The 17,045-nt window shown below is 44.8% G+C and overlaps 1 long non-coding RNA gene across 1 annotated transcript; it reads right to left on the bottom strand.

Moving 5' to 3' along the window:
• Positions 1-465: 465 nt before the first annotated feature.
• LOC135272580 (uncharacterized) lies at positions 466-4,166 on the bottom strand. Its single transcript, XR_010340600.1, has 2 exons — positions 3,114-4,166; positions 466-3,006 (listed from the first exon to the last, which is right to left on the bottom strand). It is a non-coding gene; the product is annotated as an uncharacterized LOC135272580 (long non-coding RNA).
• Between the last annotated feature and the right edge of the window lie 12,879 nt (positions 4,167-17,045).

The following is a 17,045-nucleotide window of genomic DNA, read 5'->3' on the forward strand; positions in this document are numbered from 1 at the left end:
CATAGCTCACTGCAGCCTCAAACTCCTGGACTCAAGCAATTCTCCTGCCTCAGCCTCTCAAGTAGCTGGGACTATAGGGGTGTGCCATTACAATTTGATTTTTTTTTTTAAATGGAGTCTTGCTCTGTCACCCAGGCTGGAGTGCAGTGGTGCAATCTCAGCTCACTATAACCTCCACATCCCAAGTTCAAGTGATTCTCCTGCCTCAACCTCTCAAGTAGCTGAGACTACAGGTGTGAGCCACCACGCCTATCTTTTATTTTTTAAAGACAGGGTCTCACTATGTTGGCCAGGCTGGTCTTGAACTCCTGGCCTCAAGCAATCCTCCCATGTTGGCCTCTTAAAGTGTTGGGATTACAGGTGTGAGCCACTATGCCAGGCTATGCCTCCCCTCCAATGATCTTTTGTGGCTTCTTCAAAAGCTCCCCACCAGGTAGGCTTTAATCTGACATTTGAATTCAATAGGTTTGAGGTGAGCACCAGGTGATTCTTACAATAATTGCAGTTACAAGGTGGGCTAATCACCTGAGGTCAGGAGTTTGAGACCAGCCTGGCCAACCTGGTAAAACCCGTCTCTCCTAAAAAGTACAAAGAAATTAGCTGGGCATGGTGGCAGGTGCCTACAATCCCAGCTACTTTGGAGACTAAGGCAGGACAATCGCTTGAACCTGGGAGGTGGAGGTTGCAGTTAGCCGAGCTCGAGCCACTGCACTCCAGCCTGGGTGACAGAGTGGGACTCCATCTCAAAAACAAAAAGAAAAACAAAATTGCAATTATTTATTGATCCCAATGTCCATCACCGTGAAAAAGTGTTACTAAGACAAAGGCTCTTAAACTTGAGGGGGCATCAGAATTCCTGGGGGATTGTGGCTTTGGGCCTCTCCAGACTTTCTGATTGCATAGGCTGAGATGTGGCCTGAGAAGATTAATCTTTAATGAGTCCCAGGTTCTGCTTTCCTGGAAAGAACACGAATCAGAAAGACCAGGAGGAACTCACTGCCCTAGTTCTTAACTCTGTGTGCAGTTAGAATCACAGGGTGAGCTTCTAAAAATCCCTGAGGTCCAGGCTGCATCCCAGAACAATGAAGTTATCCCAGAACAGTGGAATATCTGAGGGCGGGACCAAGACAACGTCATTGCTTTATTTTCTATTTTTAGAGAAAGGGTGTCATTCCATCACCCAGGCTGGAGTGCAGTGCTGCCATCATAGCTCCCTATAACCTGGAACTCCCGAGCTCAGACACCCTCCTGCCTCAACCTCCAGAGTAGCTGGGACTACAGGTGCATGCCACCAAGATTTTACTCTTTTAAAACCACTTTTGGGGGAGGGAGGAGGTCTTGCTGTATTGCCTAGGCTGATCTCAAACTCCTGGACTCAAGTGATCTTCCCATCTCAGCATCACAGCATGCAGGGATTATAGGCATGAGGCACTGCACCTGGTCAGCAGTGACATTTTTTAAAAGCATAACTGTCATGTGTAAGCATGGTTGAGAACCCCTGCCTGGGAGGGTCTTTGAAGCTCAGCTAACTTAGAGTTACCCTGAGAGCAGAGAAGAAAGATAGGGAAAGATGGAGAGGCCAAGATCCCAAGAGCCGAAGTGGGGCTATGAACCCCAGAGAATCTGAGACAGCATGCCATTTTTTTTTTTTTTTTTAGTTAGAGTTTTGCTCTTATCGCCCAGGCTGGAGTGCAATGGTCCAATCTTGGCTCACCACAACCTCCACCTCCCGGGTTCAAGCAATTCTCCTGCCTCAGCTTCCCGAGTACCTGGAATTACAGATGCATGCCACCTTGTCTGGCTAATTTTTGTATTTTTAGTAGAGATGGGGTTTCTCTATGTTGGTCAGGCTGGTCTCAAACTTCCAACCTCATCTGATCTGCCCACCTCAGGCTTCCAATGTGCTGGGATTACATGCGTGAGCCACCGTGCCTGGCCAGCATATCATCTTAACACGGCCCTAGAGCTCCCCAGCTGTTAGTACCTGCGTCTTTCTTCTTGGTCCTAGGAAGCTCAGAAATGAGAGCAGGGTTCTTAACTGTTGCAGCCAGCCAGGTCCAAACACAGCTGCAGGACAGATTACCGAAGAGCAGTTGGAGCCCTTTGGCCACACACTGACCTATGCTTGGGGTCCGGAGTATGGGCTCAGGTGTGGAGCACCAGGAGCTACAGGTGTGTACCCGGGAGTCTGGAACACAACTGTTTCCTCTGCTCAGGGCACTGCCTAGTGATTGAAACCCAGGTGCCTTGGGCCGGGCATAGTGACTCACACCTATAATCCCAGCACTTTCGGAGGCTGAGGTGTGTGGATTGTCTGAGCTCAGGAATTCAAGACCAGCCTGGGAAACATGGCAAAACTCCATCTCTATTCAAAATGCAAAAAACTAGCCAGGCAGTGGTGGCATGTGCCTGTAATTCCAGCTACAGAGGAGGCTGAAGCACAAGAATCACTTGCACCCAGGAGGTAGAGGTTGCAGTGAGCCGAGAGATCATGCCACTGCACTCCAGCCTGGGAGACTCCGTCTTTAAATAAATAATTAGAAAAAGCTTTGGGAGGCCAAGGTTGGTGGTTCACCTGAGGTCAGGAGTTTGAGACCTGCCTGGCCAGCATAGTAAAACCCCGTCTCTACCAAAAATACAAAACAATTAGCTGTGCATGGAGGTGCATGCCTGTAGTCCCAGCTACTTGGGGGGCTGAGGCAGGAGAATCCCTTGAGCCTGGGAGGCAGAGGTTGCAGTGAGCTGAGATTGGGCCATTGCACCCCAGCCTGAGTGACACAGTGAGACTCCAACTCAAAAAAAAGAAAAAAGAAAAAACAAACCCCAGGTGTCCTGTGTTGTAAAACCAGGGAGTGCAAAACAGAACTTGGCCTCAGGTCTGCAGCAGCTAAGGCACCAATCCTCTGTCACTCAAAACAAAGCCCCTTGCTACAGGCAGACCTTCCAGATTGGGCAGAGAATCCACTGGCACCGCTTTCTAATCGTGCATGTGGCTGAACCACAAACCTGTATGGGAAAGAAAAGCCTTCGAAGTTCATTTTGCTATGAAATCATGGAAAAATTTCAATGGGATTCAAAGGTAGGTTCGCATCTTAAGAGGGAATTTGTTTTACCTTGGACGCTTATCCAGCTTGGGCCCACACTGGACAATGAGTCTTCGGGGGTTCCTTGTCCTCATCTCAGTGTGTCAGGATTCGAGACACTGAGTTCTGTGGTCAGTCCTCTGCTGTGCGGTTTGTTATACAGGAAACTCCTGGGTGAATTGCCCAGAAAAAAGAATATTCATAACTAGGTGCTAGAATATAATAACGAAAATGAAAGATGACAGATTGGAGAGGATAACCTCTAAACCATCATCTCACTGGAATTTTCCAGATGCCCCCTTTGATGTAGTGAAAAGCATAAAGAAAAGTGTGCTTTATGCCGGAAGCATTCTATTTTTAGGATTTTTAAAACAATAACAGATGCTTAGTGAATTCACCTCATAGGCTACCCCCGAGCAGGTATATAAAATGCAATATTTAACACAGGGTACCCCAGAGGACGCTGGGAGATCCAACCCAAAAAACTGGAAACTCAGTCTTTTGGCTAAAAACAAGACATCTGGAAAAATGTGGAATAACATTTTTGAGAAGTGAAGAAAATATGAGCTGCTTCATGGTTCTTGGAAATGGGAGGCCAACTTCTGGTCCAAATTTGGGCAGTAAACACATAGTCTCAGCTACTCGGGAGGCTGAGGTTGTTAGATTGCTGGAGCCCAGGAGTTTGACACCAGTCTGGGCAATAGAGTGAGACCTTGTTTCTGCCAAAAAAATAAAAATAAAAATTAACTGGGTGCAGTGGGATGAGCCTGCAGTCTCAGCTATTCAGAAGGCTGAGGCAGGAGGATCGCTCCTGCAACATACTGAGACCCCATCTCTAAAATACTTTTTAAATTAGCCATGCATAATGGTGCCCACCTGTAGTCCCAGCTACCCAGGAAGCTGAGGTAGGAGGATTGCTTGAGTCCAGGTGTCTGAGGCTGCAGTGAGCTATGATTGCAGCACTGTACTCTAGCCTGGGTGACAGAGGGAGACCCTGTCTTGAGAAAAGAAGGAAGGAAGGAAGGAGAAAGAAAAGAAAGAAAGAGAGAAGGAAAGAAAGAAAAAAGGAAAGAAGAGACAGGAAGGAAGGAAGGGAAAGAGAGAGAGAGAGGAAAGGAAGGAAGGAGGAAAGAAGGAAGGAAAGAAGGAAGGAAGGAAGGAAGGAAAAAATAGGCCATGTGTGGTGGCTCCCCCAGTGTGAGGAATTACTTTGGGAGGCCGAGGCAGACAGATCACAAGGTCAGGAGTTTGAGACGAGCCTGGCCAGTATGGTGAAACCCCATCTCTACTAAAAATACAAAAAAAACAAACAGCCAGGCAAGGTGGTGGGCACCTGTAGTCCCAGCTACTCAGGAGGCTGAGGCAGGAGAATCACTTGAACCTGGGGGACGGAGGTTGCAGTGAGCTGAGATCAAGCCACTGCACTCCAGCCTGGGTAACAGAGTAAGATTGTCTCAAAAAAATAAGAAAATAAAATAAATTTTGGGCATGATCTGAGCTAGTGCCCTTAACCAAGTCACTTAACTTTTTTCATACCCTGCATTTTGTTTCCTTATTTAAGGAAATATGTGTCTTTTTCTATACCCAAGAAGCTCAAATAACATGAAAAGTTCCAAAAGCTTAAGCAAAAGCTATGCAATGTCTTAATGTCATGTCGAGAAGAATTTGGCACACAGAATCTCAGAAAAATGACATCATTAGCTAGGGTGTCTGCAAAGTTTTAAAAATTATAACATCTGCTCCCCAACCAGAAGATGTTTCATATTTCTCACCATATGTTCCAGAGTCCACTTACTTCCCCTAATGCCAGTCATTTCTCTTTAGCATCCCAGCAGATGGCGAGATCCATGGCAGCTTTCTCACCTGTGGCATCTTGGTGAGGGCAAGCTGTCACTGAACAGACCTGGTTGACCTTTGGGGTCCTGGGAATGAGTCTCCTGGCCCATTTGCAAATCAAACCACATGTAATGAATGGAATCTCTCATCAAAAGAAAAAAAAACTTTTATTTTTTTCTATTGTATAAATAATGGTAAATTAGACTCTTTTTTATACAGATTATATATTTACAGACAAGTTCGGTTAAAGAAAACTCTGGTAAATATAGAAGTTTTCCTTTATACGCTCAGGTAGCATATTAATAATATATACTTTATTTGATCCATAAGTTGCATGCTAAGTTAATTTATATTAATATGTACACCTTATATAAAGATTCTTTTTCTGACTAGTCTGCTGACTTTCTCATCACTTAATATCAGAAATCATCAACTAATACTGAATGAGAGAAATGGAATGTGAATGAGGTAAATGGGAAGATGGTAATCAATGAGTTCAGTCTTAGTGGCTTATTCTAGATATGAGAGCTACCAAGCTCCAATGGGCCTGGCCATGCTCAATCCCCAGCTGTGCTTCTATTTAAACCCAATGTATCAGGGCAAAGATTACGGTCATTTACTACTGTGCTTTGAGAGACAACTCATGTCCCAAGTCTAATGACTGCTACGGTCACAGTGACCCCTCCTCCCCTCCTAACAGATGACATTTCACCAACCCAGTGCCTGGACAGACTTTCTGAGTCTAACTTCTCTCCAAAGTCATTGTCTTTGGTTAGTCTTGGAGAAATAGCTTCTTTCTGGTTCAGAACTGGGGGAGAAAATCAGACCCCACTAAGAAGCCACTCAAGGACACCTGAAAGCTGATTTTGAACTAAGAAAGAGAAAATATGCTTTAATTTTCCTTGGGGAGAGTTGAGATGCACTGGCTTGTGTAACTGTCCACCAGGAGCCGAGAGGATCCTTTCTTGACCAATCTAGGGCTTTTCCAGGGAGAACAACGGGGCTTGTTAGAAAAACAATTACTGGGACATTAGTCTACTTTAGGAAGAGAGAAAAAGAGACCTGTGGCTCCTGCAGCCACTCTCTTCCTGCCCTCTCTCCCTGGTCATGGCTGGGTCACCTCAACAGCAGGCACCCCTCAACCCTCAGCATCCTTCATTAGCCATTAAAGGGCAATCGCTGGTGGCCGGTGCCCTGGGACTGTTAAGCTAATTCCTCACAATCACCAGAGATTGTGACTCTCTTCCTTCTGTGGCATTAGGAATAATCAGAAACCACTATCAACCTATATTGGAATTGCTGTTATAGTAGCCAGAAAAAAAAAGGAAAGAAAGAAATAGCTGAAAATTGTGCTCTTTATTCAGTAGCTTTTAGTAAGGCTTCCTCAGATATAAAAATAAGCAAATAAGCCTCTCTTCTTGGAATCTGGACTTGTTTCCCCCAACTTCCTCCTGAATTCTGATTCACGTGACCTTTGGGGAGGTGACTGACTTCCTTTATTTTCACACTTGCCAAGACAAAGACAGAAAGCTTATCTTTGATGCTCCCTCCAACCGGCAAGTCCTTAGGGAATAAATAAAATCTCTTGCCCACAAGATATGAAACACTTGACATAAACCAATTTGCATTGTTTCATTTACAGACAGCAGACACCAAAAGAGAGACTTTATCACAACTGCCTCTTGGGACTTGTGTTCAAAAAGGAGCTGCCATCTCCTAGTGCAATTCACTGGAGAAATTCGGACCCTCTCAGTAGGGAGCATTCACTCTGTCTTCTTTCAGATGAAACAGATGGGAAGACTTGTCTGCTTTACTTTTCCTCTGGCGTTAGAGGAACCGGAAGCCAGGGAAGTGTGTCACTCTACATAACCTAAATGGTGGAGGAGTCCCACCTTCTGTGCTTTCCCCAGCTGGTAGCACCAACAGCTCTTCCGGTTCTCTCCTCTGCTCTCCCAGCCAGAGTTCAACAGGTCTGAGCACCCTGGGAGAGGCATTCTGGGCTTCACAGATGTCAGCATCCTCCCAGGAATGGCAAGCTACCAGCCTGCTCTTGAAATTCACAGAGCCTGTCAGGTGGATCAGATCGATGGGCAGCCCCATGACACCCGATGCCCTGTGTGTTTCCAAAGTAGGCCAGTGATCCGAGAAGACCTTCAGAGGATGGCATCTGCAGTGCTTTAATAATTTTCTTTGGGGCGGTTTGCACTTGGCTGCATCCTCCTGGCTCCTCTGGCGATAATTCCTGAAGGAGGCTTGGACTCCAGCACAGGCCCTCCTGTGGTCACAGGTGCGATCTGCCCGTGCTTGGCTTTCTTGGGGGTTCTCAGCTGCATGACCACACGTCCATCTCAGGCTTGGATTAGCGCGAGAGAACTTCTAAGACACTCTGTCCACCTGATCTGCCCCCACAGGAGGCCAGTTCCAGGTATCGCCACCTCTGCTGCACACTGGGCTCGCCTCTGTGTGGTTGTTCCCTCCATGTCCAGACAGCAGTGCTGAGAAGCAGGAGTCCCTGAGCTTGGAGAACAAGGCAGGGCCCCGTGGTGTGTGGCTCAGATCAAAGGTGGGAAGTCAGCTCATGGAGCCGGGGGTATGTTCTTCCGACACCCTCCCCGAGGGTCTCAGGTATGTTTCTGCAGTCCAGCGACCCCCGCCACACCTCATCAAACTAATCGCCAGCCCAATCGCTGGGCCACGCCATCCGATCCGAAATCCAATGGGAAGAGCAGTCCCGAGCGCCCACCTCACGGTCTGAAGCGCACTCCTCCCCCACCCGACCCGAAGAGGAAAGCCGGCACAAGGAGGTACTGAGGTCAGGACTGTCGGGGTCCAGCGCTGCTTGTGGCACGCAGTCCCCTTCCCAGAGCCGCCCCTGGCACCGCCTCCCCCGTGCACCTGTACGGCAGCAGCTGGACAGCGCCAACGTTGCGGCTCCCCAGCCGGGCACGCGAATGCGCATGCGCAAGCAGCCGGCGGCAAGACGCCAGCGCTGAGCCGGGTCTCGCGTCACAGTAACCGCCACCGTTGCCTGGGGAATGGTCTGAGCAGCTTAGGCAAGCAGAAGCCCTCTGTGGCAGTGCCTCGGCGTTTGGCAACGGCCCTTCCTCTCAGCGGGATCATGCCATGGTCCCGAGATTTGAGGAATCCGGCAGGCCGAATCAGGCTGAGAGAAGGTCCGAAGGGGCTTCAAGGATGCCCAGGGAGATCCCCAGGAATCCCCAGGATGCTTCAGGCCTGCCCAGACGGTGTGAAGGTGCCCCTCGTTGAAAGCCCTCCCGGCTGGGATTTCCAGGTACGTCCTGCCTGCCTGCCTGCCTGCCTGCCGCGGGGCTGCTCTCACCCCGAGGGGCTTCCCTGCAGAGAGCTGAACCCCGCAGCCTCAGGAGCTGCCTGGAAGTGTGTGTTTCCGTGAGAGTGTTGGATGTCTCCGTGAGTCTTCCTGTGTGTGTGAGAGTGCGTGTGCGCGTGTATCTTTCTGAGTGTGTTGATGAGTGTGTGCCTGTGTGTGTGGGTGCCACGTGCTGACACGGGTGTGGCCATTGCACTCCAGCGCGGTTTCTCTGTAGTCCGCCTACCTTCTGGTGCGGATCTGCCTTTGGCTCAGCTTGGTGGCTGCGGGGCCATTCTTTGTTTTGCTGGTGGTTTCTAAAGCCTCAGTGTAGTGGGGTCTGGCTGCCACCTGCAGATGTACTAATCTCCTGTCCATCCCGAGGCCGGTCACTCCTCAAGAAAGAAGACAGGCGCAACACACCTAAAATCAAACTCCTCCAAGGGCCCTTGGTCCTGCGGCACATCTAGGGCTGGAGGGACCCTAGCCTTCCCTTCCTCAGGTCCCCTTGAGGGGATACACTGGTGTCCTCAAACTTATGTGTATTTTATATACTTAGGATTCTTGTTAAAACACGGGCTGCAATTCGTGTGTCAGAGTGAGCCTGTGATTCTGTATTTCTTGAGGGCACTCAGGGGATTCCAGTGATTTTGGGTCATGATTGACATTTCGAAGAGCAAGTGTCAGTATTGCTCTTTTGAAGTAAGAAGTGTCGACGTAGGATCTGCATTTAAAGGTCTTTTCTGGATATAGTCTTCATTTTTCTTCCTAATTACTTTAGTAATATCACTAAAACACACTGATTGGCAATATAAACAGAAACAGAGAGTTCATCAATTTACTCCTTTGGAATGGCTAATTTAGTTGAATCTTGGATATAAAGGGACAGATTGTATGGTATGAGTTAGGTATGAAATAACAGTGGGCTTGGTATCATGAGGTATTGAAATATCACTAATGTAAGAAAACATGAATATGTTTATACTATAATGTAATTCACTTCAGCATTATTTGGTGTCAACTCTAGCCTGGGAATGTTCCTTGATCTCAACTGTCCCAGTAATTTTTGACAACATTGCCTGCTTCAGTCTCTAAGGAACAGCGGTCTGCATATGGGAATTACAAAATCTACACAGAGGCTGTGCTCTGATTCGTGGACGGTTCTAACATATTGGCTGAAAATGCTCAAGTAGTTAGAGTTCCTTCAATGTTTGGATGTGTTCTTTAAAATGGTAAATGTATTCTGAAATGTAAGATGTGAATTTTTTAAATGGTATCTATTTAGGTTTATGTTTTCTGTCACAAATTATGAGCTTAGACAAATCAATCATTTCATGTTTCAACCATTGCATATTACTAAAAATAGTTTTACTCTTCTCAAACTGTGCCCTTTTAACTTATTTTATACTCACTCTCTGAATTCTTGGGATATGCTCTACATGTTTACTTGACTATAGTTTTGGCTTTTATAGAATTTCAAATAAGTTCTATAAAAGCCAAATCTATAAACAAAATTTTACAGTGTAATTAAAATGACTTCACTGAAGAAAGTGGAAAATTAAGTTGCTGGCCTAAGGAACTTTGAAAATGAGGAAATTCTACAAGTTTAAAGTGTAAAGAAACTGCACATAAGCGCCCTATTCTAATAGTTGAACATGTTTCCAAGAAGGGTACAGCTTTACATTTCTGATATTGCTATGCCTGTGTCCTGAAACTGTGTGACTAAGTAATACAATGGCCTATGGTGGGATGGGGTTCCTCACTTTGCAGTGGGTATTTACAGACATCAAGGAAGGAAGGCTAGAAAGGTCCATGTGGCGACATAGTTGGGGGAAGAGACCAGTGTGTTCACATTTGAATGTAATAAAGTTACAGAAGATTAGACACATAGTTTCGATGTGTCCATAAACATGGGTTCGTGTAAACATGCACATTTACTAGGCTAGTTGCTTGAGAGGTTCTACAAGTCCTTAAACCACATTAACAATAGACATACCCAGTGTCACCATTTTTTAAATTTTAATACTATTCTTTAACATCAGAAACAAGCAATCTTTGGGAAAATGGTTGCTTCTATGCACGAAAAAGGCAATATAGAAAACGAGCTTAGAATTTATTGTAATACCAAGAAGCAGGGAAGTGTTCAAAAACCAAAGGATGAGGTATGCTCATAAGGATGCAGGATCCAAACTAAATGAGCTCCCAGTGCCTGGTAAAGCTGTGGTGGTTTCAACAATAAAATGAATAATGTAGCATGGACCTTCTCCAGAGTATGAAGTACACATCCATAAACCAATATGGATATTAATAGATGATTAAATAAAGAATAATGGGAAGAAGAACACATCTCCTTACAGAAGCATTCCAAATATCTTAGGTGGATAGTCCTCCAATCAAGTAGGTGAAGTTTAAACATGAATGAGTTATTTGTGGCCTGAGATTAGAGACAAGGAAAAAATTCACTATTAGTGTATTTTATAATGAGATTTCAGACATAATGCCAAAGACATGATCTATGAATGAATAAAATTTTACATGTCTTTAATTTAAATTTGTGCAGGCACACACATATTTTTTCTGCAATACACACTGATAAGGGCATAAAAGGCAACCACAGGCTTGGAGAAAATACTTTCAAGTTACATATTTGTTACATAAATTATTTTAATTTGTTAAATGACTTTTATAATCAATACGCAAGTAAACTTACAACTAATCAAAAGAAAACAATGCAGTTAAAAATGAACCAACTATCAGGAGGAGCATCTCACCAAATCTATATAAAATTGTTAAATATTAATCTTTTATTTGGGATGTGTGCATTTAAACAAAAATTAGATGCCATTACTCACCTACTAGAATGGTTAAAACACAGAATTCCCATAAGGATAAATGGCAATATGAATGTGGAAAGCTAAGAACTATCATGGATTGATGGTGGAGAATTCAGTGGCACACGCATAAAATGAGACACTTTTTGGCATTTTTTATAGAGATAATACAGAGTTAAAATGTGAACTCATGTTTGTCTTCCAAAATATTTACAACACTGATTCAGAAACTGATGTTTACAAATATACCTTTAGAGGAAGTTCTATATCAGCTTTATCAATTTTATTCATTCTCTAATCCCTGAAATTTGCTCTTAGAATGAATGTCGTATGAAAAATCTCTCAAATAACTAAAATTTCTAAAATTCATATTTATATTGTTCTTTTCTTTAAGGACTTAATGTAATTTTCTAAGAAAGTCTCCAATCTAATAACCCCTGTCATCTCCTCCATGCCAGCACAGCTGCCTCCTCCCTGGGGTTTCTGACACTCTCAGGATGTGGTTTTCACACTGTGTCTCTCATACAGTAATACACGGCCATGTCCTCAGATCTCAGGCTGCTCAACTCCATGTAGGCTGTGCTCGTGGACGTGTTCCTGGTCATGGTGACAATGTCCTGGAACTTCTGTGCATAGCTTGTGCCACCAGTGTTAGTGTTGATCCATCCCATCCATTCAAGCACTTGTCCAGGGGCCTGTCGCACCCAGTGCATGTAGTAGCTGGTGAAGGTGTATCCAGAAGCCTTGCAGGAGACCTTCACGGAGGCCCCAGGCTTCTTCATCTCAGCCCCAAACTGCACCAGCTGCACCTGGGAGTGGACAGCTGTGGAGAGGAGACAGGAGTAGATGAGATCTCTCTGGACTGGATCCAGTTCCCATGTCAGCCCTGGAACTGAGGGTTCTCTTACCTGTAACTGCTGCCACCAAGAGGAGGATCCTCCAGGCCAGTCCATGGTGAGATGCTGTGCTGTGGGGTTTCTGTAGGGGAAGGATGTGGTTGTTGTGTGATTCTCTCTGGGCAAGGACAGATCTGTATTTACCTCGGTAGACACCAGTGAATTTGCATATTCACGAGGCAGGTATTTCATAGCTCAAGACACCCCACCCTGAGGAAGAAGAGAGGTCACACCTGGACCACACCACAGTGGGATGCTGAGCTCCCTGCCCTGAACTTTGTTTCTTGATATTTTTCCTCTGGCATGCTCAGAAGTCCAGGAAGACAGAATCCCTCTCACAGAAACCCAGGGTCTCACAGGGCATGGTCCTCAGTGTGATTCCTTGTTCCTATGGCACACTGACAACCTGAGCATTTCCTGGGCCTTGCCCTCTCCACATCTGACTTCTGGGATGGGTGTGTCTCCCGATAGTAACACCCATTGAATTAATAAAACCACTCTCAATTCCTAACTATAAATACATTTGAAAGGCGTAGACATTTCTCCTTTTAAATGTGGTTTGCATTAAATTTTTTGAGTTGGGTATAGGCTACATATACAAGAGAATACTTAAAGACACATCAGTGCTTGCTAAATACTTATTTAACTTTTATGTCATTATAGCGTTGAAATAAGGAATATTCAGTCCTTGAGAGGAAACCCCTTCCCTCCTGTGCACCTGCTCCAGGGCTGGGTCCTGTGCATCCTGAGCGCCCCCTGCAGCTCTGCTCCTGCCCTGCAGGGAAGTTCCTGTCTGGGCTCACAGAGAATTCTCCCAGGGTCTCAAGCCCAGTATGAAGCGCTTGCACTCTGGCTCAGAATGCTCCTCAGTGACAGCAATTGCTTCTCACACAACCTCTTAAATTAGGAAATTGGCCTCAGAAAAACCAACATAATCTATAGGGAGACCTTAGCACAGGAAGCAAGGAATCACTAAAGCCACCAGAGAGCCCTTTCCCTGGAGCTGCTGATGCACTGATACGGTCCAGACACGTGGCGAGTCCAGGAACTGAGGGAGACTTTGGGGCAGCCTCTTTTTTTAGGGTTCTGTGCTTGACGTTTACATCAGATGATAAATTTCGCATAGACCATATATCTCAAAGCCCCCCACCCTCACCATACACTCACAGTGGCATATTTACACAGTAATGAGCCTCAAATTTGCCTTCCTTCCTAGTGTCTTGCCAAAGAGAAGTACTTCCAACACTGACCCTCGTCCTGCTTATGCTTTCTGTTGTTACTGGTTTTTTTTTCTTCCCCAAACAGAGCTAAAACAAACTCAGTGCTACCAGAGATTTGGAAAGTGTCTTCGCTTTGTTTTTGCCTGTTCTCACCTGGGAACCCTGCAGATGCCCCATGAGAGGTAGATCTAAGGCCACTGAGGGAGGGGCCGTGACCTTGGTCCTGAAGCTGTTGGTCTCAGAGACTTTAGATAGCTTTCATGTCCTTGATGTTTCAATGCATAGACTCTGTCAGAGGACCAGAAATTAGGGAAACCAAAGGCAGTTTTGGTTTCCCTAAGTTCTAATCCTCAGACAGAGTCTGTGCATTGCTACACTTTTCTCTTTAATCCAGATCAATCATATTGGTGAGGAGGTGATATGATGGGCAGGGGAGCAGGATATTTTCTTGAAATCTAATTCCAGTGTTGTCTTGCTGCTTCTTCTCTGTGCTGCGCCCTTTACGAGGGGTCTCCAGTGGTTCAGCTGATTCTCCTCCATCCTCTACTCCCCCTCCTGGCTGCGGCATCCACAGATTATTCTCTTGAATCTCACCCCGGTTGTTTTGTGAATTATACCCCTTTTCATGACACACAAAGGCTAAGATGAAGCTGCCTGGGATGGAAAAGAATCGCTCCCCCTCACACAGAATAAAGATCTTGGAGTACTTTTTCTCTGTATTCATCAGAAAATAGTTCTCCTGATGACAGAGCCATGAGGGAATCTGTTTGGATTCTCATCTTGAGAACCCAGAAGTTTCTGAAGGAAAATTCCATAAAAGTGTGGGGTATGCAGTCCCCAGGAGTTCTTACCCTATTCATGGCCACACCTGTCCTCCAGACAAGTATGGAATTGCCATGTAACTCTTCCCACCAGCTTGTGCTGTTAACTGAAGAATCACCCAATTTATAAACTTAGAAAGGAAACTTTATTTCTGATAAAGGGTTGAAGCTGCAGGAGGGCCATCTTAACAGGCTGGGAAGCAAAGCCTCCCACAGAGCCTCTGAGCAGGCACTTCAAAAGAGGGGAAGAGGAGTTGACCAGTGTACACACTCAGCAGCCTGTAGAAGGAGCTATGGATATTCACATGGTGGGCAGGCTCTCATGTGTAAAAAGCAAACACATCTGTTACATGCATTTTGTATTTGCTTTGGGGTGAGGACTTAAGAACTAAATGAATTACAGTCTCACCCTGTACATCAGAAGGGCTTTGTACAGGGGCAGAAAGACACACAGTGCACAGTCTCTGTAAATTGGCCAGGACAAGTTTCTGGTCAGTGGTCTCTTCTCAGGAGAAATTTGCTGAAATCAGTCTCTTGTCCAATCAAAGCTCTATTTGTGGCTGTGGAACAGGGGCACAGTTACCTTGTGTCTGGAGTTCCATGAGCTTCAAATGATTTAATATTGCTTATCTCAGGACCAGTGCTTACACAGCTACTAGAGAAAAAAAAAAAAGCCCTGTGGCTGTTACAACATAGTCACATAGTCTATTTTTTAAGTGTAGGGGCGAATGATGTAATTGTTTCCTGCTGTGACCTTAGATCTTGTTTATAATTTGGTATTTTATTGCCATAGAAAGTTTATTCTCTCAATCTGATAATCTCTATTTTAATGTCTTTCTAGTTTTGGAGTCCTGATTTTCCCTGAAATTTCATTTCTTCAACAGATACAAAAAGTCATCGATAATCAATTTTCCAGGCTTTTATTATTGTAAGAATGTGGGCGATGATTGATGTGCTCTTTACATATTAAAGCAGAAACCAGAAGTAGCTTCAGAGATCACCATTGACCTAATATGAGCAGCAGGAATCTCATCTCATTAAGTGCAAATGGCACCACACAGATGTAGCTGAACATGCAGTGACACGGAAGACCCGCAGCACAGGACACATATGAAAAGTGCTTATGGTTCTGAGTATCTGTCCAGGAGCTGGAATTCAGATGCAGGGATAGACTCAGTTACCTGTTGGGTGATACTGTGTTTTGGAAGCTTATTCCGACTCCTGCACTGGATTTGGTAGCTGCACCTGGACCCGCACACATAAAAGAGAAACTCTTATTAATTAACTCAAGACCTGCCACTAAGAAAGCTGTCCCAGGGAAGGGGCAGAGCAGGGGCCTCTGCTTTTGAACCTGTGGCTGTGCAGGGAGGGTCAGGAGTGTGACCCGTTTCCTTCTGCTCCCCCTGCCGGCTGCACAGACAACTGCAACCAGGAGCTTTACATGGCTAAGTACATAAAATACGTGATAGTTCTAGAGAAATGTAATACACGCATGAAGGAGTGAGGAACCTTAATGAAATTAAAATAATGCAAATATATCCAATAAGTATACAACATTATAAGAGGTTATCATGGAAAAGACAACAAACAAATATTAAAAAACCTGTGTGTGTACGTGTGTGAGGTACTATTCTTGCAAACTAAATCATAATTTTCTAAATAAAGTCCTTCAAGTAGGTAGAGAATCTTTGCCTTTGATTGCCACAAAGATGCAGAAGGATCTGTCACCAGGATTCCAGGGCCATCCTAGTGATTTCCTATCCTAATCCTGAGGACGGGGTGCTTCCAACTCTGAGAATCAGGATGCTGTAGTTGATTGCGTGAGAAGAGAAAGTGGAATTTTCTGTGGGAAAAGATTGGTGTGAACGTAATTTTCGAGTAAATAAGTTTATTCTACCATTAGACACAGTCACATCATGCGATGTGTGTGGCTTTTGACATTAGCAATATTGTTATTAGCAATATTATTGGGGTGTTCCCTGGAAAATGACCAATTGTCACAGAAATAACTTGAGTAGTTTCCATTTCAGTTTTTTTCACACTAAATTCACTGAGTTTACTATATTTGAGACTGGAAATTTCAGGGCATGGGTTACAAAAGATGTAGTGGAAGGTCTCCTGGGGGTTAGATGCCATTCAGCTAAAGGAGGACCCAGGTTCGGCCCGAGGCTCCCCTCCTCATCTATCCCACATCTGCTCCTCATATTGTCCCTTCCTGCCTGAGTCCTGAATGTCTCTGTGGTCCTGGACAATGCACATCTGGGGCAATTGCTTCCTAGATGTGTATCCACAGGGCAGGCTGCTGTACCTAATGGTTGAGATGGAGCTGGGCCTGGATCCACCCAGGAGGCCCCACCCTGAGCACTGGGCTTTCTCCCACCAAGGAGACATAGTCAGCTGAATGTCCCCCACTTCACAGAACTACCAGGAGGCAATTTTAGTCAAATTCTAACATACTTCATCTATGTAATCCAGTAATCATGCTTTTAAGTGTTTATCTATCTGACTTTAAAAGTATGTCCACAAAGAAAACTGCATATGAGTAATTACAGTAGCTTCATTTATATTTTCCCAAAACTATAAACATTCAAAAGGTTCTTCTGTAGGCGAATAAGCAATCTGTGGTAATTCTTATAATGGAATAATTTAGCCATTATAAAGAACAGCTGTCAAACCATGAAAATCTTGAATGACTTTTAAATACATATTGTTAACTAAAATAAACCACCAGTCTGATAAAGCTACACAATATATAATTTAATTCATTTGGCAACCTGGAGCAGGCCAAACATCAAACAAAATGAACAAATTTGTATTTGCCAGTAATTTGGGGAGAAAGTGAGAATGTGTAAAAAACAGAAGACTTTAAAGGGTGACAAAACTATTATGTATAACATTGCCATGGTAGATATGTGATGTCATAAATTTGTCAAATTCCACAGAATATATAGCATGAAGGCTAGATCTTACTTTACAAAATATTAAAAGTCAGTAAGAAATTAGAGACCCCAGGATGGAATGCAGACTATA

This window comes from Aotus nancymaae, unplaced genomic scaffold (assembly GCF_030222135.1).
Source record: "Aotus nancymaae isolate 86718 unplaced genomic scaffold, 86718_ANA_hifiasm-v0.15.2.pri h1tg000115l, whole genome shotgun sequence".
NCBI classification, from domain to species: Eukaryota; Metazoa; Chordata; class Mammalia; order Primates; family Aotidae; genus Aotus; species Aotus nancymaae.